The sequence below is a fragment of the Leucoraja erinacea genome, chromosome 23 (genome assembly GCF_028641065.1).
Source record: "Leucoraja erinacea ecotype New England chromosome 23, Leri_hhj_1, whole genome shotgun sequence".
In the NCBI taxonomy this organism is placed as follows: domain Eukaryota; kingdom Metazoa; phylum Chordata; class Chondrichthyes; order Rajiformes; family Rajidae; genus Leucoraja; species Leucoraja erinaceus.
In genome coordinates, this window is record NC_073399.1 from 5,960,758 (window position 1) to 5,983,641 (window position 22,884).

General features: G+C 40.9%; 1 long non-coding RNA gene across 1 annotated transcript; it reads left to right on the plus strand.

The window, feature by feature from the left end:
* Positions 1–9,524: 9,524 nt before the first annotated feature.
* Positions 9,525–21,292, plus strand: LOC129708138 (uncharacterized). Its single transcript, XR_008725291.1, has 4 exons — positions 9,525–9,610; positions 16,338–16,382; positions 20,469–20,505; positions 20,730–21,292. It is a non-coding gene; the product is annotated as an uncharacterized LOC129708138 (long non-coding RNA).
* The last annotated feature ends 1,592 nt before the right edge of the window (positions 21,293–22,884 follow it).

The following is a 22,884-nucleotide window of genomic DNA, read 5'->3' on the forward strand; positions in this document are numbered from 1 at the left end:
CTGAAATATAACACTCCTTTGAGCTAAGTTTCCAGTAATATAATACCTAAATGTGAATACCATGTACAAAAGTATTTATACCTCTTTCAAAGGACATTGCACAATTTGACCATGTCAAAGATTCATAGCTACACAGAACAGAAACTGTCCGATCAATGTATTTGTCCACAGCGTCCATCAACCACCACGTTCCACTGATTAAAAAATTTATCCCATATTTTATTCTTTCATATTCACTTCCACCCCCGCCCCCACCATATTCTACAACTGACCTACACACTGGGAGCAATTTACAGTGACCTGCCAAACCACGTGTTTTTGGGATAGGGGACGAGACTGCAACACCCTTGTGGAAACCCACAGGGAGATTCCGCAAGCTCCACAGACACAGCAATCATGTCATTATTCATCAGTTATGATTCAAACTATTTCATCCTGCCACAGTAAAGCATATTATGGCAGATTATTTGTCTACAAACTACAGGCAATCTGCTGTAGCCAGATAGGACATGGAAGGACAGGCAGCACGGTAGCATGGCAGTAGCTGCTGCCTTACAGTGCCAGAAACCAAGGTTCGATACTGACTATGGGTGCTGTCTATACGGAGTTTGTACGTTCTCCGCTGACCTGTGAGGGTTTTCTCCGAGATCTTCGGTTTTCTCCCACACTCCACAGACGTACAGATGTGGAGGTTAATTGGCTTGGCGTAAATGTAAAATTGTCCCTACTGTGTAGGATAGTGTTAATGTGCGGGGATCGCAGGTTGGTGCAGACTCAAAAAGTAGTAAACACTGCCCAGCCCATCATCGGGTCTGACGTCCCTACCATCGAGGGGATCTATCGCAGTCGCTGCCTCAAAAAGGCTGGAAGCATCATCAAGGACAAACACCATCCTGGCCTCACACTCACCTCCCCGCTACCTTTAGGTAGAAGGTAAAGGAGCCTGAAGACTGCAACGTCCAGATTCAGGAATAGCTACTTTCCCACAGCCACCAGGCTATTAAACTCAACTCAAACAAAACTCTGAACATTAATAGACCATTATCTGTTTATTTGCACTTTTTCTGTTTATTTATTCATGTGTGTATATATTTATATAATGGTATATGAACACACTGATCTGTTCTGTATTCATGCCAACTATATTCTGTTGTTCTGAAGCAAAGCAAGAATTTCATTGTCCTATCTGGGCCACATGACAATACTCTCTTGAATCTCTTGAATCTTGAATCAGTGGGCCGAAGGGGTTGTTTCCGCGTTGTATCTCCAAAACTAAGACTAAAACTTGGACAGGTTGGAAAAGTAGGATGATAATAGACAATAGGCAATAGGTGCAGTTGTAGGCCATTCGGCCCTTTGAGCCAGCACCGCCATTCAATGTGATCATGGCTGATCATCCCCAATCAGTACCCCGTTCGTGCCTTCTCCCAATATTCCCTGACTCTGCTGTCTTTAAGTGCCCAATCTAGCTCTCTTGAAAGTATCCAGAGAACTGGCCTCCACTGCCCTCCGAGGCAGAGAATTCCACATACTCACAACTCTCTGTGTGAAAAAAATGTTTCCTCATCTCCGTTCTAAATGGCTTACTCCTTGAACTGTGGCCCTTGGTTCTAGACTCCCCCTACATCGGGAACATGTTTCCTGCCTCTAGCGTGTCCAAACCATTAATAGTATTCTATGTTTCAATAAGATGCCCTCTCATCCTTCTAAACTCCAGAGTATACAAGCCCAGCCGCTCCATTCTCTTGGCATATGACAGTCCCTCCATCCCTGGAATTAACCTTGTAAACCTACGCTGCACTCCCTCAATAGCAAGAATATCCTTTCTCAAATTAGGGGACCAAAACTGCACACGATACTCCAGGTGTGGTCTCACTGGAGCCCTATACAACTGCAGAAGGACCTCTTTGCTCCTATACTCAACTCCTCTTGTTATGGAGGCCAACATGCAACACGCTTTCTTCACTGCCTGCTGTACCTGCATTGACTTTCATTGACTGATGAACAAGGACCCCAGATCCCATTTTCCCAACGTCAATTTAGATAATAATCTGCCTTCCTGTTTTTGCTACCTCACATTTATCCACATTAAACTGCACCAGCCATGCATCTGCCCACTCACCCAACTTGTCCAAGTCACCCTGTATTCTCATAGCATCCGCCTCAAAGTTCACACTGCCACCTAGCTTTGTGTCATCTGAAATTTTGCTAATGTTGCTTTGAATCCCTTCATCTAAATCATTGATGTATATGGTAAATAGCTGCGGTCCCAGCACCGAGCCTTGCGGTACCCCACTAGTCACTGCCTGCCATTCTCAAAGGGACCCGTTAGTGAAAGTACTCTTTGTTTCCTGTCTGCTAACCAATTTTCTTTCCATGTCAGCACTCTGGCCTTTGTTGGGCCTTATCAAATGCTTTCTGAGAGTCCAGGTACAGTACATCCACTGGCTCTCCCTTATCTATTTTCCTAGTTACATCTCAAAAAATTCCAGAAGATTAGTCAAGCATGATTTCCCCTTCGTAAATCCATGCTAACTCGGACCGATCCTGTTACAGCTATCTAAATGTGTCGCCATTTCATCTTTTATGATTGCCTCCAGCATCTTCCTCACCACCGATGGTCTTAACTAATTGTTTCTTCTTCACATACTTAAAGAAGCTTTTACTATCCTCCTATACTATCCTTCTTGGCTAGCTTACCTTCATACCTCATGTTTTATCCCTGTATTGCCTTTTCAGTTACCTTCTATTGCTCTTTAAACATTACCCAATCCTCTTGCTTCCCGCTTATCTTTGCTAAGTTATACTTCTTCTCTTTTATTTTTATACTGTCCCTGACGTCCCTTGTCAGCCACGGTCACCCCTTATTCTCCTTGGAATCTTTCTTCCTCTTTGGAATGAACTGATCCTGCATCTTCTGTATTATTTCCAGAAATACCTGCCATTGTTGTTCCACTGTCATCCCTGCTAGTGTATCTTTCCAGTCAACTTAGACCAGCTCCTCCCTCATGACTCTATAGTCCCCTTTATTCAACTGTAACACTGACACCTCCGATCTACCCTTCTCCCTCTCAAATTGTAGATTAAACCTGACCATATTATGGTCACTACCTCCTAATGGCTCATTAAACTCAAGTTCCTTTATCAAATCCGGTTCATTACAAAAGACTAAATCCAGAATTGCCTTCTCCCTGGTAGGCTCCAATACAAGCTGCTCTAAGAACCATCATGGAGGCACTCCACAAATTCCCTTTCTTGGGGTCCAGTACCAACCTGATTTTCCCAGTCTACCTGCATGTTGAAAGACTCCCATAACAATCGTAGCATTACCTTTACTACATGCCAATTTTAACCCCTGATTGCACCCTATATCCAGGCTACTGTTTGGGGGCCTGTAGATGTCCCATTAGGGTATTTTTATTCTTACAACTCCTTGGTTCTATCCACCCTGACTCCACATCTCCTGTTTCAACGTCACCCCTTGCAAGGGACTGAATTTAATTCCTCATCAACAGAGCTACCCCACCCCCTCTGCACACCTGGCTATCTTTTCGATAGGAGGTATACCTTGAATATTCAGTTCCCAGCCCTGGCCCTCTTGCAGCCATGTCTCTGTAATTCCCACAACATCATACTTGCCAATTTCTAACTGAGCCTCAAGCTCGTCCACTTTATTTCTTGTACTTCGCGCATTCATATACAACACTTTGACTCTGGTATTCACCTCCCCTCTCGCACCGCTCCCTGACCTTACTCTCTTATCCCTTCTCGAACTTTCCTTTCTATTAATTCGGGAGTCTTTTGTAACCCCCAGAGTGAAAATGGTGCCCCTCAAGTTCTATTTAAATCTTGCCCATGTCACCTTAAACTGATGTCCTCTGGTTCTTGATTGCCTTACCTGGGTAAAATACTATGTGCATTCATCTATCCCTTTCATGATTTTAGAGACCTTAATAAGATCACGCATCAACCTCCTGTGCTCCAAGGAATAAAATCCAAGGCTGCCCAATCTATCCCTATAGCTATGCCATTGTATCCTGGCATCATCCTCATAAATCTTCTCTGCATTCTTCCAGCTTAATGACATACTTCCTATCGCTGGGTGACCTTTCCCTTGCTATATGGTCAACATCTACGACCTTGCCCTCTCAACCTTTTTATTTACTTCTTTAAAAAATCTCAATCAAATCGGTAAAACATGATTTCCCATATATAGAGTCTGAAGTAGGGTCTCAAAATGAAATGTCACCTACCCATATTCTCCAGAGATGCTGCCTGACCTACTGAGTTACGCCACCACTTTGTGTCATCTCATATACAAAACCATGCCAACTATCCCGTCAAACCAAATGCATATATATCCTATCCCTCAGAATGGGGGTACTTATCTACCTCAAATACCTAAGCTCACTGGTCTATAGTTCCCTGGCTTTTCCTTGCCGTCCTTCCTAAACAGAGGTATATCATTAGCTGCACTCCAGTCATTCACACATCTCACACATGTCTAACGATGATTCATTTATCTCATCTAAACCTCCTGGAATCTTTTCTCTAGCTTCCCACAGTGTCCTCGGATATATCCATTCTGACCCATGAGGTTTACCTCTCTCCAGCTGCCTTAGAACATCCAGCACCTCCTGAACCATAATTTGGACTGTCCTCAAGATATCTCCATTAACGATCCCGTTCTCTAGCTTTCATGGTAAATACAGAGGATTCATAGAGATTTTGGCCATTTCCTGTGACTCCACACATCGATGATTGCTTGGGATTCCATAGTGCCCTATTCTCTCTCCAGTGACCCTGTTTTCCTTAATGTAATATCTCTTTGGATTCTCCACAATTTTATATGTCTGATCTATCTCCTGCCTGATTTTTGCTTTCCTAATTTCCTCCTTAAGTATGCTCTTCAGTTCTCTATCCTCAGTCCTCCAGGGATACACTTGATCCCAGCTGCCTATCCCTGGCCCATGCCTTCTTCTATTTTCTGACCAGAGCCTCAATTTCGATTGCTTTCTTACTCCCATCTGCCTTGTACACCTTGCACTCTCACCATCACTTTGAAAAGCATCCCACTTTCCAGATGTCTCTTTGCCTGCGAACAATTCCAATCAAATAGTTCCATTCAATGGGAACTATTCCAATCAATTTTAGCAAATAGTTACCATCAAAATTGGCCTTGCCCCAATTCAGAACTTTAACTTGTGCATCTGCCCTGTCCTTATCCACAATTATTGTTCGATAGTATATTCACAAGTACACATTAAGTAACTCAAAATTGCCAGTATATATCTGTACTTTGATTACTACATCATTTCTGCAATGTGGTCTTTGGGTTCCAAATGTAAGTCGTGGCTCAATATGTTTCATTTTTACTCCTTAGTTAGGAAAGGATGTACCAACATAGGAGATCGTCTAGAAGAGATTCACTATTTTTTGACATGAGAGGGTTATCCTATCACAAAGAGCTAAATAAAGTTGGATCTGTATTCTTTGGCATTTAGAAGAATTAGAGGTGATATTTAAAAGCCAAAGGGGGTTGTCAAGGCCTCCTGGTGTTCAGACGTAGCAATCCTGGTGAGTTTATGTTCCCAGACCTGGAATACTTGACTATGAAGTGCCGCAGCTACTACTTGCCGAGGAAATTCACCTCAGCTATCCTGACCACAGTCAACATCCCCCCCCCCCCCTCCCCCCCACTCCACACAGATGCCAAGCTTGCTCTGAACGAACTGTACTCTATTATCAACTGCATGAGAAAAACAAACTGGTTGTTGTACCCAGAGACTTCAACCAAGCCAACCACAGGGGCGTACTGCCAAAGTACTACCAGCATGTCCCTTGTCCCACCATGGGCCAGAACAACCTCGATCACTGCTATACATCAATACAAAATGCCTTCCACTCTGCCCCTCGACCACATTTCGGGAAATCTGATCAGCTAGCAGTACTTCTGCTCCCTGCCTACAAACAAAAATTGAGGCAGGAGAAATCGGAGAGTTGTGAAATGCTGGTCAATGAACACGGATGACATCTCAACCTGACTGCTATAACTCAGTGGACTGGTCCATATTCACGGATTCCGCAGCTAACCTGAATGAGTACGCCACTGCCGTGACTGACTTCATAGAGGAAGTGCATAGAGGAAGGTGTGCCGACAAAAACATTCTGTGTGTTCCCCAGCCGGAAAACACGGATGAACCACGATGTACATTCACACGTTAAGGCCAGGTCTGCTGTGTACAAATCAAACGGCCCCGAGTGGTACAAGAAGGTCCATTATGATCTCCGCAAAGCTATCAAGGATGCCAAGAGACAATACCAGGACAAACTTGATTCCCAGTGTAATCACTCGGACACAAGGAGAATATGGCAAGGTCTGAATAAGATAACTGGCTGCAAAGCAAGGCAACATCATTGGTGATAGTGCGACCCCACCCGATGAACTGAATGCTTTCTATGCTCGCTTTGAGCAGAAAGCCAACAGGGCGGATACACCTGGCCCTTCAGATTCCAGTGTGCCTCTCCCCAGGGTGACTGTAGCAGAGGTTAGACAGGCTTTCTGAGGGTAAACCCACGAAAAGCATCTAGCCCAAGCATCTATTTCCTGGCCGTGCCCTTGGTAGTTGCGCGGAGCAGCTAGCAAGAATATTCGTGGACATCTTTAATCTCTCCCGACACCATTCTGAGGTACCCACCTGCTTCAAGATGACCACCATCATCTCAGTGCCGAAGAAAAGCGAGACTTCATGCCTAAACGACTACTGTCTAGTGGCCTTGATATCCACCATCATGAAATGTTTTGAGCGGCTAGTTATGGAACGCGTTAAATCCAGTCTACCCAGTGGCCTTGACCCACTGCAGTTCACCTACTGCCACACAGGTCCACAAACTATGCTATTGCCCTTGCCCTGCACTCATCCTTGGAACACCTGCATAAGAGAGACACCTACGTCAGACTCCTATTCATAGACTACAGCTCTTCCTTTAATACCAATATGCCATCCAAGCTTATCACCAAACTAGCGGGACTTGCATTGATGGAGCCAAAGTAGAGATGGTTGAAAACCTCAAATTCCTAGGAGTCAATACCACCAACAATTTCTCCTGGATCACCCAAATTGAAGAAATGACCAAGAGAGCATACCAACGCTTCTACTTCCTTAGAAGGCTTAGGAAGTTTGGCCTATCCCCTACAACTCTCACCAACCTCTACAGATGCACCATAGAGTTATTTTACCTGGATGCCTCACAGCTTGGTTTGGGAACAGCTCCATTTGCTGCAGGAAATTGCAGCAAATTATGTACACAGCCCAGACCATCACACAAACCAAGCTCCCTTCTATTGATTTAATTTATACCTAACGCTACCTCAGCAAGGCCAGCAGCATAATCAAGGACGAGTCATCCCCTGGCCACTCCCTCTTCTCCTCTCTCCCATTAGGCAAAAGTTATAGAAGTTTGAAAACCGCCTGATTCAGGGACAGTTTCTTCCCAGCTGTTACCAGGCACTGAATCACCCTACCACAACCGGAGAGCAGTGCTGAATTACTATCTACCTCTTTGATGACCCTCGGACAATCCTCTGCTGGCTTTACTTTGCACTAAACATTATTACCTTATCCTGTATTTATACACTGTAAATGGATCGATTGTAATTGTGTATTGCCTTTCTGCTGACTGGCTAGCACGTAACGAAAAGCTTTTCACTGTATCTCGGTACACATGAATATAAACTAAACTGAACTTCGAAGCTGTAGGAGCCATTTATGCTTAAGTTAGTTACTGTTAGTATATTATAGCCATGTCTAGATATTTCTAGCTTTATCTTTTTTGTATGCTTATGGGTGGGATACTTCTAAGGAAGTAGAGGCATTGCTGTGCTTTCTTGGTTGCTTCAATGTGGGAGATCCAGGAGAAGATGTTGGTGATATTTACTCCTAGGAATTCAAAGTTTTCAACCATTTCTACTTTGGCGCCGTCAATGCAAACTGGAGTATGTGTTCCACTTCACCTCCTGAAGTCAATCACTATCTCTTTTGCCTTGCTGACATTGAGAAAAGGGTTGTTGTCTAAACACCAGGATGCGAGGTTCTCAATCTCCTTCTTGTACTCCGACTCATCATTATTTGATATCCAGCCCATAATGGTGGCGTCGTCTGTGAATTTGTATATTGAATTAGATTTGTGCTTGGCTGCACAGTCGTGGGTGTATCAGGAGTAAAGACGAGGGCTGAGAACACATCCTTGCAGAATGCTAGTGTTATGGATTATTGTCCCCTATCCTCACTGATTGGGGTCTGTTGGCCAGGAAGTCAAGGATCCAGTTGTGGAGATGAATGCTAACTCCAAGTCCGGCAAGTCTATGGTATCAGACTATTCCCCAATTTTTGTGGGGATAGGAAACTGGTGGTAGGAAAGTTACTGGCAGAACTGTTGTTCCCCATATCAGGTTCCCATATCATGTAAGTTCAGCAACGTCCAATAATACTAATAACTAAGGTGCAGATAGGGATTGGGCTCATATTCGTGAAGATGAATGAATGCATTTTCCACTTCTTAAATCACTAACTTTCTTGTTTTGAGACCAAGTTGCTGGTTTAAAAGATTTGAAATGAATAGAAACCAAAGATCGACGTAAACTGCAAATGAAATTAATTTTGCCATTTGTACTTGGGCTTTGAACTAGAGGATCTAACAAGATTTCGAATCGCTGGGATCCTTTCTGTGAGGGGTTTATGCAACATTTCGGCGGGCAAACATGCTCTGTATTTTTAATCATAGGATAACAATCTGCAAAACGCCATATGTTAGGATAACAGTCAAAATTAACTTTCTGGTTTTGGCTTTAAAACCAGCGACAATTAGGAAACGATAACGTATTTTAGTGGGAATGCATGACGCGCGTTTGCTCTTTCTGCTGATGCAGAGTTCCTCGACCAAATGTTCCATCTGGTGGAAGTATCTAGCGACCAAAAAACATGTCACATATTTTCCGTGCAAAGTCTCAGGACACATGATGATGATTGGATTAATCGCTGAAGAATGCTTCCAAAACTACTGACATTGCTTCTCTAAATTTATCCTGATACGAGAAACGAGAAAGTTAATCCGATAACCAAATCCACCCGTCGTACTTCCCAAAGACCAAATACGGTCTGGACCTGCTGCAAGGGGGTGGGGGGGGGGGGAGGGAAACGTGGTATATAGGTTATCGGACAGAACATTGGCGGCTTCTGTGGTGCAACCAACAGGTCTCTTCCTCCCTGACTTTCTTTATGCGAATCGGGGTATTTATGTTATAAATTAAACACGATAAGATTTGCGGTGTTGTAAATTAAATGTTTAAATATTCCGTCATATTTGATGGAACCGGATTGATACTTTGCGATTATATTCTGGAACGGTATTTGTAAAATGGGTTTGATAAAATGATAATATTTTACACATCCTTTGGGTCGTTTCCGAAAAACGCCTCTCAATTTTAATAATTACGGGCGAATCCTCTTTCTCTGTTGCAGATGCTATTGGCATCTTTGGATGAATTGCAATGATGGAAGTTATCAAAAGCCGATTGTGGCATGGGAATCTAAGCTACATTGCGTGAAAGGTAAAATAAGCTTTAGTTGATAATCGAATATAATATTTTATTTATTCCTGATATTTTATTTAGACCTGAAAATCAATCGCATGTTTAAAAAAAAGGTGCAAGGACTGCTGTAGATGCTGATGTACAAAATAAAGACATGAGGTGCTGGAGAAACTCAGATTCTGAAGAGTCCCAACCCAAAACGTTACCTGTCCATGTTCTCCCGAGATGCTGTCTGACCCGCTGAGTTAACTGGTTATCCTGCTGGTTGCAACATGTTCTTTACAAGATCCCCTATCACCTTTAGTGTCACCAGACTGCACCTTGTACCTATCCTTTTGCACAGAACATCTACCATTTGACTGCATTTATATTATTGCAGAAATTAGAATGAAATGGATTGTCCAGTAAACCTTATAATTAAATGAATATTTTATTAAATCTTAAATTGAGAAAGGTTTGATTCGGTAGGTTAAGGTTAGATTATATAACTGTTGTCAACATGGTCTCTTTATCTTGTCCAAAGCTTTTATTAGTAATAGACCAAGTGGGACCCGTTGGGTCCCGTCCCCTCAACGCGTGGTTGCGGGGGGGGAGGGGGGGGGGGGGGGGGCTGCAGCATCACACAAACACACTAACCACACCCACACACACACACACTACCCCGCCCCCCATATTATATTAATATACAACAGATTATTGTATAAACTTTCTGAATGTAGCACTGTATTCCACATCTTAATGAAACATAGACATGTTAATTTGATTCTCTTATTTATCTCTTATCTTGAGCAACACATTGAGCTACAATTTTTTCTCAGGCTGCTTAGTACAAACCTCAAGGTGAAAATACATTGATGAATGATGGAACCAGTAATATCAGTTCATGCATGTAATCTGGTTAAAGTGACATTGATAATTTCACTGGACACGTACACCATCTGTATTTCTTTAACTTTTTTCTGCAGCACAGCACCTGTTGCCTACACATTGTCTACTTTAATGTGTAGATGGCTGCTTGAAAGGTCTTCCTTTCATAATAAAGGACATTTTTTAACCAGAATAATTTATTCATGTTCAGCGTAACCTCTTGCCTGGGGTCTCCTTTCTCCTTGTTCTTGATCATCCATTTCATGTACAGATTACTTTACTTATCTAACGTGCTCAAATACAGCACCACTTTACCAAAGACTGCCATTTCTGAATCCCACATGGCTTTGGTCTATTACTGGAACATACAAAGAAAATTGATGTAAAGAATCCCACATAAAATCAGTAAAATTACTTGTTGTCAGGCATAATTAATGCTGCTATTTTAATCACAAAGTGATATAGTGCATTATTGTACTTGATCTAATTATTGTTTCCTGGTGTAATATAGTCCATTGCTTTATTTGTGAGTTGCTGTAAAGGCATTGTGTTCTTTGCTTTGTAGTAATTGATGAAGTGGGATTTATTTGTAGCAACATTATATTTATCGATTTACATTTGTTGTATATTAAATATTATGTTCACTATTATTTGTTTTAACTCCATGAAGTGATTGATGATTTTATGTTTCATTTGATAAGATTGCAAAACAATCCAAATGAGCTCTTCATGAGCAACAGAGTCAGCCTTGCTGTTTTTCTTTAATTAAAATCAGATTTACTGAGAGAACAATCCACAAATACATCTTTGGTCTGCCACTCCAATGACATTGCAATAGGTTAGATGTAACACTGAAGGGTGCCTAATCCATTGGGTCTGAAAACAAGATAATTATTTTGTTAGTCCCATGTTAACAAATTCATTGTTCGTGCCCAGGACATTCAGCATGCAATTTTAATATGATTTTGTGGTAGGTAGATGATATAACCACCCCAGAGTTCAATTACATGAAATAATATTTCAGTGTTATGATTTCAAGATTGTAGAGAATGTTGATTGCTATGTCGCACTGCCTGAATAGTGTGTGGTAATTGGACTATTTAAATGGACTGGCACTTGATGCAGTGCTTGTGGATACTGATCCAACTACTTACAGTGCGGTGTTGGATAACAACTTGTGGGGAATTAATAATCTTGATCTAAACTCGACATCGGAAAAACTATAATATCCATTCTGAAAAATTGTTTCAAACTTTGGGGGTTAGATTATAATTTCAAAAATGTATTTTGCTTGTCTTCATTTCAATGTCTGTGAACAAAACCAAATCCCTTGGGCAATTCCACCAAACGAAAAGGCATAATCGATAATTTCCTCTACTTTTTGTCCAATTCAAATAGACCAATTTAAAAGATAATAATGTATTAATCTCTTTTGGTTCTTATTTTTAAATGTACTGTGTTGATTTCTTCAATTGTGGAATGCAATATTTTACATAAAATCTTGTCATCTTCTCCTTCTTAAGAGGGATCACAATCAATATCCCAATTAAAAGGACCAGCATTAATGAAAAGGTTAACCTAATAATTTGACAAAGGCAACTCTTTATGCTCACCAAACAGCTTATATCATGACAAAAACACGATGTGCTGGAGTAACTCAGTGGGCCAGTCTCTGGAGGACATGGAGGACATGGATAGACAATTTTTTGGGTTGGGACCCTTCTTCAGACTGATCCCGTGGAGGGTCCCGATCTGAAAGTTTACATTTCCATCTCTTTCCGCGGAGCTGAGTTACTCCAGCACTTTGTGTTTTATTTTTTAAACCATAATTTGCAGTTCCTGTGTCTCAACTTACATCAAACTATTTGTTGTCAAAACAGCAGGTTCAGTTCCTATATTTGTTAAGCAGTTGCTAACCAAATATACTTGCTAAATCATTGCATTGTTTTAATCTCATTAGAGAAGCACAGACAGTAATTTGATATGGAGTACTTTACAATTCATTCAGTTTTTATGAATTGTGTCCATTTGTAAAGCTGATATGTGAACTGTCAAATGTTAATAATTTTCAGTCAGTGAACCTCCAAAATAGCTAGTACCTAACAGGCAGTAGTAAATCTATAATTTACAAATAAATTTGACAATTTAGACTTTCGGAGATTGATAGATTCTTGATTAGTAAGTGTGTCAGGGGTTATGGGTGAAGGCAGGAGAATGGTGTTGAAAGAGAAAGATCGACCAGCCTTGATTGAATGAATACCAGCATAGATTTGATGGACCAAATGGTCTATTCTGCTCCTAGAACTTATGAACTTTAGAGATACAGCATGGAAACAGACCTTTAAGCCCACAAGGGCGGCATCGACCAATCACCACCACCACTATCCTACACATTAGGGACAATTTACAATTTACGGAAGCTAATTAACCTACAAACGTGTACACCTTTGGAGTGTGGGACGAAATTGGGGCACCTGGATAAACCCATGTGGTCACAGGGAGAATGTACAAACTTCATACAGACAGCATCTGTAGTCAGGATTGAACCTAGGTCTCTGGCACTGTAAAGCAGCAACTCTGTGCCACTGTGCCTTCCCCAATTTCTTTCTCGATAACTCAGATTTTACAATTATATGCCCATCAAAATACATTTAGCTGGAATTTATTTTAAAATATTATATATAGATATATACGAGTGTGTGTGTGTTTTGCAAGCTGATAGAAAACCAACAATTCCTGGGGCATAGAAAATTACATAGTACAGCATGGGAACTGGATGTTTAATCCGCAGTGTCTGCACTGAACATGATGACAAGATTAATTAATCTCCTCTGCCAGCATGTGAATCATATCCCTTAATTCCCTGCGTATCAATATGCCTATCTAAAAATCTCTTAACTACCGCAATCGCATCTGCCGCCACCACAACCCGTGTTCCAGCCACCCACCACTTTATATAATAAAAAAATACCTGTCCACACCTGCTGAGTTTCTCCAGCACCTGTCCTGCCGATCTCGTTTAAACTTTGCCTAGGAGTAAAGATCACCAGCATCATGTTGTGGACCAGCCATATCAAAGCATTGGCCAAGAAAGCACACCAATGCCTCTCCCTCTTTAGAAGGCTTAGAAGGTTCGGCATGCCTCCAACAACTCTCACCAACGTATACAAATGCACCATAGAAAGCATTTTATCGGGATGCATCACATAATTGTTTAGGAACAGCTCTATCCAATACTGCAAGATATTGCAGAGAGTTGTGGACATAGCAGACCATTACGTAAACCAACCTCCCTTCCATTGACTCCATCTACACTTCACGCTGCCTCAACAAGGCCACCATCATAATCAAGGATTAGTCTCGCCCCAGTCACTCCCTCTTCTCCCCTCTCCCATCAGGTGCAGATGTATGAAAACGCACACCTCCAGATTCAGCGACAGCTACTCTCCAGCTGCTATCAGGCAACTGAACCATCCTATTACCAACTAGAGAATGGTCCTGACATACCATTTCCCTCATTGAAGACCCTTGGACTATCTTTCTTCTGACATTTCTGGAATTATGCATTAATTCCCTTTATTCTGTATCTGTACACTGTGGACAGCTTAACCATGTATATTCTTTTTGCAGACTGGATAACAAAAAAGCTTTTCACTGCACCTTGGTACATATAACGATAATTTAACTAAACTTCGTCCCCATGTCTTTTATAATTCTACCCTGAGGAATACATTTTGTCTGTCTACCCTATTGATGCCTATCATAATTTTATATACTTCTATCAGGTTTCCCGACAACCTCCAATGTTCCAGAGAAAGCCAGACACAGAAGTGTGAAAATACATGTTTCAGAAGGAACTGCAGATACTGGAAAATTGAAGGTAGACAAAAATGCTGGAGAAACTCAGCGGGTGAGGCAGCATCTTTGGAGCAAAGGAAATAGGCAATGTTTCGGGTCGAGACCCTTCTTCAGACTCAAGAAGGGTCTCGACCCGAAACGTTGCCCATGTCCTTCGCTCCATAGATGCTGCCTCATCCACTAAGTTTCTCCAGCATTTTTGTCTACCAGTGTGAAAATACATCCAGGTTAGTCCAACCTCTCCTTATAGCTAATACCCTCTAATCCAAGCAGCATTCTGGTAAACCTCTTTGGCACCCTCTCCAAAGTGTCCACATCCTTATTGTAATGGGGCGACCAGAACTGCACACAATACTATATTCCAAACGCGGCCTGACAAAAGTCTTATAAAGCTACGACAAGACAAACAGATTCTTACACATTGTCAAATTTATGCTATTAAATTAATGCAAATTAATCTCATCTATACCGTTATAATTGGTTAGTCTAGTTATAACCTTGCTATTAATAGTACGAGTAACAAGTTTAACATGACACAAACTATTGTAGGTGTAGGAAGTAAATAATGGTCAAAAGCTAATTTTTAAAATCTAATGCCGGTCTTGTTATTAAAGTATTTGTTGGTATTGGAAGCAGGACTTTATAGCAACATCAGCTGTAATGACTTCCAATGATGCAAGCCATTGTTTCTGATCATGCTTTTTTGGACCAGCTAATTCCAAAAAACTTACAAAAAAATTATTTCAACTATTATTCATTTATTAACCGTTCAAGTATTAAAATTATATACATTGGGTATAGAAGCAAAGAAACTCACTGTGTCCAGTCACATGTGACAATAAAATATTCCATTCCATTCCATAAAAATTCTCAAATTCTTAACCTCTTCTAAAGTACACAGTCCTCCACTCCTGCTTTTCCTCTACATTTTCATTTATCTTTCTGTCTGTCTTCTTACGGTATCTCCATCAATTTTACTTCCCTCTTTGCTTTATCTTTATTTCCCTCTCCAAATAAAATTGTATTAACTCATCCTATTTCCTTCTCTGGTATTAAGACTGATCCCAGTCATGATCTTGCATCAAATAAATTATTATCATGGATATGTAGACCTTAGGTGAGAGGGGAAAGAATTAATCTGAACATGAGGGGCACCTTTTTCACTGAGAAAGTGGCTGGTATATGAATCAAACCGTCAGAGGAGGTAGTTGAGGCAGGTGGTATAACAGCATTTAAAAGACACTTGGACAGGTACATGGATTGGAAAGGATTAGATGGATATGGTCCAATTGCAGGACAATGGGGCCAATTGTCACCAACAAGTTGGGCCGACAGTGCCCGTTTCTGTGTAGAATGGCTCAATTACTAAACTAATGATAATATTAGTTCAGTAGAAGATCATGCTGTTGCTTAAGAGTACTGTACACACCTGAAAACTGGGAGAGTTTTGAAAATCAGTATCATTGTCCTATAAAGTTGGAAAGTGTAGAATAATAATAAACTGGAAAGAAATGCAAAAAGAGAAAATAGTGGATTAGTGAAGTTTGGAGGTTAATCAGGAATAATTATGATGGCAAAAAAAAGGAAATAGCGAGTATCTTGTGAGACAAATGGCAAAGGTGTCATTGCCTCGCAAGGCAAATGGTCAAGCACTGTTGCTTATATTCACGTTTAACATCAAGACATAGTTGTATTGATCCTCATTGCTTACTAGGCATTATTATTTGGCCTCTATGTTTTGGACCCTTTAATTATCAAAATACTATGACAAGTGAAGTCAATGTTGTAATTAAGAAATACAGCTTCCAATTTGTACACAGTAACTTCCAAAAATAAGATCAACAACAGATAATTATTTTAGTCAGAAAACTGAGCATACTAGTTTATTCTTCATCACAGTAGTCATGGGGTGCCTTCTGGGACAGCAAATGGAGCCTCAGATTAAGGTCTGACCTGATAACAAGAACTTTTGATTGTGTACTACTCCTTTGGTGCAACTTTGCAAACCTTTTTTTTTCAGGAATCCACAGAAACAACACGACAACAAATGCACCTACAGTTATAGGTAAGTAGTAATGTTGTTTTGCAAATAGCCAACATTTTAAAATGTCTGGAAAAGTTACACTATATGAGCCTCAAAATATGTCTGGTGCTTATGTAACGGCTGCTATTAACATTGGCAGCTCATATATACATTCCAGACTGAAATATACCAGAGTTCCATGTTAAACGTATCTAGTAACTATGTAACATTATAGTTTCATCTACAATAAATACCACATACAAAGTATTTATGTCTCACAATTTATTGTGCAACAAAGTAATGCCGTAAATTAGTAGTTGCCCACTACATAGACATAATTCCAGTTTTTCTATCATTCACAATCAATGAACAGATTTATTGGATGATTGTAGAGGGACCCAGAATAGTATTGAAAGGCAGTGGTCTAACTTCAAGAGTTGTTGCAGTCAGTTCACAGAATGGATGCTATTTTGTTTTGCACGTAATCCGATGCAAAGAATGGCTATGCTGGATGGATAAAATCTGTTAATTTATGTAAAATCCAATTTCTTCAATTTTATCTCAGATTTTTCTCAGACCATCCTTACTTGAAGATGCTTCTCTACCCCAATGTTAAATCCCATGGAAACGGGACAGCATCCACCAGTTTCCAGTCTTAAAAAGGGCATCAGTAGAACGACTAGTTTGGTTTATTCTCAGAGTACTGGGTATTTCCAGCTGTCTCTCTTATTTCCAGATTTTCAAGAATTGTTTTATCTGCATCTAACAACTCATTATTATTTTGTTTATTTCTTTAATGCTAAAAGGGAAGCCTTTCTTTAATCTTCAAATGGTAATAAAGTTAAGATAGGACTGCCCTTTCAGAATACTGTTTAAATTGCGGATAGGCAATCAATGAGTTTGGAGATAGAAACCTTATTTGGATGTAAAATCTTGGATTATGGAAATAGGTAGGAAACAGGTTACAAATAAAACTCAGCTGTTTCTTCAGTTCACTCGAGCTGTGTCCAGTACAAAAAATAAAGGTGCAGATGGGAATTAGGGTAAATTATTTTAATGACCTTCGTAATGGTAGCCATTAGAAGGAAGATAATTATTTTTTCCGTTTTTGGACAATATCCATACAATATATTTCAGTACACACTTTTGGAATTTAATTTAGGCACACAAACTTAAACACCAAATGTTGTATGTTCTCCCCGTGACCTGCGTGGGTTTTCTCTGAGATCTCTGGTTTCTTCCCACACTCCAATGACGTACAGATTTGTAGGTTATTTGGATTGGTATAATTGTAAATTGTCCCTAGTGTGTGTAGGATAGTGTATGTGTGCAGGGATCACTGGTCAGTACAGACTTGGTGGGCCAAATGGGGAGCAGTGAGAGAGGAAGCAGCCTGAAGAAGGGTCTCGACCCTAAACATCGCCCATTCCTCCTCTCCAGAAATGCTGCCTCACCCGCCGAGTTACTCCAGCATTTTGTGTCTACCTGGTGGGCCAGAGGGCCTGTTTCTGCATTGTATCTCTAAACTAAACTTATTAAAAAGTTTATTTGTATATATATTATATATTATATATATCTACATATATTATATATATATATATATCTATTATACATTAATTGTACCAAGCCTACAAAATAATGAAAAGAAAAAAAATATACAAAAACCAAGACATCAGTGTAAAGAACAGTTAGAAATCAAGTCCATGATCGTGCAAGAGTTGGACCATAGTGTTCCATTTCTGAGGTAGGATTAAGGTTGTGCAGGGCAGTTCAAGGACCTAATGGTTATTGTATAGTAAGTGTTTCTAAACTGGGTGATATGAGACTTTAGGCTTCTGTACCTCCAGCCCAATAGTAGCAGTGAGAAGAGGGCAGGGGTAAGATGGGTGGGTATCCTGAATGATAGATGACACCTTCTTCAGGTAGCATCCAAGGTACATGCTTTTGATGGTGGGGAGGGCTATGCCCATGATGGACTGGGCTGAGTCCATTTCTCTTCGCTGCCTCTTTTGCATTCCAGTGCATTGGGATTGCCGCAGCAGGCCATGAAGCAACCAGTTAAGATACCTTCTGCAGTGCAGATGTGTAGAAGTTTGTTAGAGTATTCGGTGATGCTCCAAATCCTTTTAACCATCCAAGAAAGTAGAGGCCTTGGCACACTATCTTCATGATTACATCTATGTGCTGGCCCCCAATCATCCAAAATATGAACACCCAGGAATTTGAAGTTGCTAACACCCCCCACCACTGACCCACCAATGAAAACTGCATGTGGTCTCCCAACTTCCCCTTTCTGAAGTCAATGATTCGATCCTTGGTATGGTTGACGTAGAGTGAGGTTGTTGTTGTGGCATCATTCACCCAGGTGTTCTGTCTCTGTCCTGTATGCTGACATATCACTACCTATGACTCAGCCAAGGAGAGTGGTGTCATTTGTAAATTAGTGGCTAGCTAGCCACACAGTCATCGGTGTAAAGAAAGTAGAGCAGGAGACCAAACGTCTGGCCTTGAGGCACACCTGTGTTAGGGAAGGGCAGGGAGGAGGAGATATTGTTATCTATCTGCAGATAGACACAAAAAGCTGCAGTAACTCAGCGGGTCAGACAGCATCTCTGGAGAAAAGGAATAGATGATGTTTCTGGTCCACCCTTCTGAGAGTCAGGAGAAAAGGAAATGCGAGGTACATTCCTGCACTGAGGGCTATGTGGTCAATAGGAAATATAGAGGGGGAAATTTCTGCTAATTTTATTGAGAAGTAATCCACAAGTAGACCCACAGTACTGATGCAGGTGTATATAGTAATCAAAAAAATTCACTGCACGAATTTTGTAAAGAGGGGAAATAAATGTACTATATAAAATGATGAGAGACAAAGATAGGGCAGACAGCCTGAAGAAGGGTCTCAACCCAAAACATCACCCATACGTCTCTCAAGAGATGCTGCCTGTCCTGCTGAGTTACTCCAGCTTTTTGTGTCTTTTGTGTCAGCTTTTTGTGTCAGTACCTTTTTCCCGGGATGGAGAAATCAAATAGAAGAGGGTTTAAGGTGGGAGGGGTGTGGTTTTAAAGAGATTTTCGGAGCATTTTTTCCCACAGAGGGTGAGTGTCTGGAAGGCACTGCCAGTTGTTGAGGCAGGTAGGATAGTGGTGTTTAAGAGGTTATTCTATAGGCATGTGGATATGCAGGGAATGGAGGGATATGGATTATACACAGGTAGATAAGAGATGGTCTTGCCATCATGTCCAGCACAGGCAATGCGGGCCAAAGGGCCTGTCCTTGCGTTATACCGTTCCAACTACGAGATATCAATTGCGCACATTTAAACCTAAATTAGAAGTTCATGCACGATACAAATTAGCACCCGAGTCATTCACGTGGTTTGTTTTGGAGATGTGCTGACCAGCGGATTGACACAAAACTACTGATACTGCTTCTCTAATTTTATCCTGACGTGTGATAACGCCACTTACTCCAATAACCAAATCTGTTCGTCAGACTTTTCAATTACGAAATAGGAACTGGATTGCTGAACAAGCAAGGCGCTTTCTCTATATAGGTTACCCAACAGAACATCAAGGGCTTCTGTTGTGGAATCATCACTCATTGACGTATGCACTTTTACCTTATTATAATGTGTAATCTTATGTTTATCTTTGTTTATATTGCAAATTATTAATTTAGACATCCCTCCGCGTTTAACGTAATGTTGGAATGCAGAATTGAATGGAAAATATTTTGTAAATAAGGGGGTGTATAGCGGCGCAGCGGTGAAGTTGCTACCTGACGGCGCCAAAGACCAGGGTTCGATCCCGACGAGGGATGCTGTCTGTACTGAGTTTGTACATTCTCCCTGTGCCGGCATGGAGTTTCTCCTGGTGCTTCGGTCCGTCCCCGCCCCCCCCCCCCCCCCCCCCCCACACTGTAAACGTCTGCAGGTTTTTAGGTTAATTGGTTTATGTTAATTGTAAATTGTCCCTATAGTCTACGATAGTGCTAGTGTACGGGTGGGTGATCGCGGACTCGGTGGCCCAATGGCTGTATGTCTAAAGTGAATGAAATGTTCCGTAAATAATACCTTTTTTAAACTAATGACGTGGGTATAAACTAGTTTTTTTTTTAAATTACAGTTGCAGTACAGATTTTTATTCAGCGGAGTCGATTAAGGTAAGGAATGCTTACGCAGCCGAAACCACATTTCCTGACGAGAAAATAAACCTTTAGGAGATCATCTGAAATTTGGAATTTGATCGCAACTGCTAATTCTGTGAAATGAAACATAAGACCTAACTGCATGTCAAATAAAATCTGTGGCTCTTTGCCAAACGAGAGCATATTGCAAAAAGTTCAATCCGAAATGAAGTACACAAAATCTCATATGTCAATTGCAGAGACATCTGATCACGGCTGCTTATTACGCACAGAACACTCAGCGATTTCCTAAAAATGTACTCTAATGCCGCGATTGAAATGTGAGGATGATCGCGAGAGCTGCCTGCCATCTGGGAATGCATTATATTAAAATGATATTTTTAATGTAAGTCGTTAGTTTATAAATTTGTATTTAGATAGTTGTTTCTGTTCAACATAACTAAAGTAATGTAATACAGTTTAGTTTTTTTTTATCAGATGTGTTATTTTCGCATTGTTGGTCTTACTGTTTATATTAATAATTAGGGGCCGATTTTATGACCGTCCCACCTTCCTCGCGGACCCCAAATAATCATGAACCACAGCAAGGATATTCAGAAGTCCGTACGTTACGTTTAAAAATCCTCTCCACAATCAGTCAGATTTGAATGCGATCGCGCAGGAGAACTGCATTGTCAATATGCAGTACGCGACATGACCTGTGAATGTTATGAGAAGATTCCGAAATGCCTGAGTTAATTAGGTTTTTTGCTGGAGAACCTTTGCAGCATATAGTGCTTGTCCAGAGCAGATTACTGAACAGGTTGAAGCAACCCAGTCCTGGAAAATCTGAAATTCAATATAAAACTGAGCGCAAACTAAAGTGGGGCGAAATGGACATAAACTATAGATCAGCCATGATTGAATGGCGGAGGAGACGAAGGGGCTGAACGGCCTAATTCTACTCCTATCATATATGAACTTATGAACACTTATAAACATGGAGTAAAAAGAAAACTTCAATATATATTTTTAGAAAATCACCTAGAATAATTAAATTCTGAAAACCTGAAATTTTACACGTAAAATTAAACTTTTCCTGCAACTGAGTTTGTTTAGCAATAATTCAAATTTGATTCATAATTTAATGCACCGACCGTAACATTTCTTCACAATAATGGTGCACGGCAAGCACTTGTGTTAAAATTCTGAATTGGGGAAAGACCAACTTTGATGGTATGAAACAGAAAGCTTGTTTGTGGTCAAAGGGACGTCCATAAAGTGAGATGCTTTAGTGTTAGAGTTGCTGATGACAAAAGTTCAGGGTATACATGCTCCTGTTAGATTGATGGGCAAGGCAGGAGGGAGTTAAGGAAGCTTGAATGATGAGGAAAAACTGAGGCTCTGGTCAGGAAAAAGGAGGCATCGGCAGGTGGAGGCCACTGGGATCAAGTGTATCTTTGGAGGAGTTTCTAGGCACTGAAGAACATACTTAAGAAGGAAATCAGGAGGCCAAAAAGAGGGCAGGAGATAGCTCTGGCGGACAATATTATGGAGAATTCAAAGAGATTTTACAAGTACATTTGGGGAAAGAGGGTGACTATAAGACATCTCAGATATCAAAGCAGCATTTTATGTGTGGTGCCGCAGGAGAAGGGTAAGATCCTCAATATTTCTGTGTTTTAACTGTGCGGAAACGCATGAGGACAGGGGAACTTAGGACAGTCCATACTCGGATTAGTAGGTGTGAATGCCTGAAGGTGCATGAAGGTATATACATCTCCTGGTCCTGATCAGATATATCCGAGGACACTGGGACGTTAGAGAAGAAATTGCAGATGCCCTTGGCTGAAATATATGAATCATAATTAGACATACATGAGGTGCTCGAAGACTGATAGGTGGCTAATGTAGATGACATGGAATCCAGGGAGAGTTAACTGACTGGATAGAGAATTGGCTACATAGAAGGAAGCAGAGGGTGATGGTGGAAGATTATTTTTTTGGACTTGTGGACTGTGATTACTAGTGTTCCTCAGGAATCAGAGTTAGGCTTATTGCTGTTTGTAGTTTATATTAATGATTTGAATGAGAATGGCCAAGGCATGATTAGTAAGTTTGCAGATGACTTGAAAGTGATGGTATCATAGATAATGAAGATGGTTATCAAAAATTACAGCAGGATCTTGATCAGTTGGGCAGGTGGGCTGAGGAATGGTTGATAGTTTAATGCAGATATGTTTTGCCTTTGGGGAAGTCAAACCATGGCAGGACCTTTACAGTGAATGGCAGGACCTGGGTAGTGTTGTAGAGCAAAGGGATTTACAAGTGCAGGTTCATTGTCCTGAATTCATTGAAAGGTAAGTAAAGGCTTTCAGTACATTGGGGCAAGAACGTGAGGGCTATGAGGGTAAA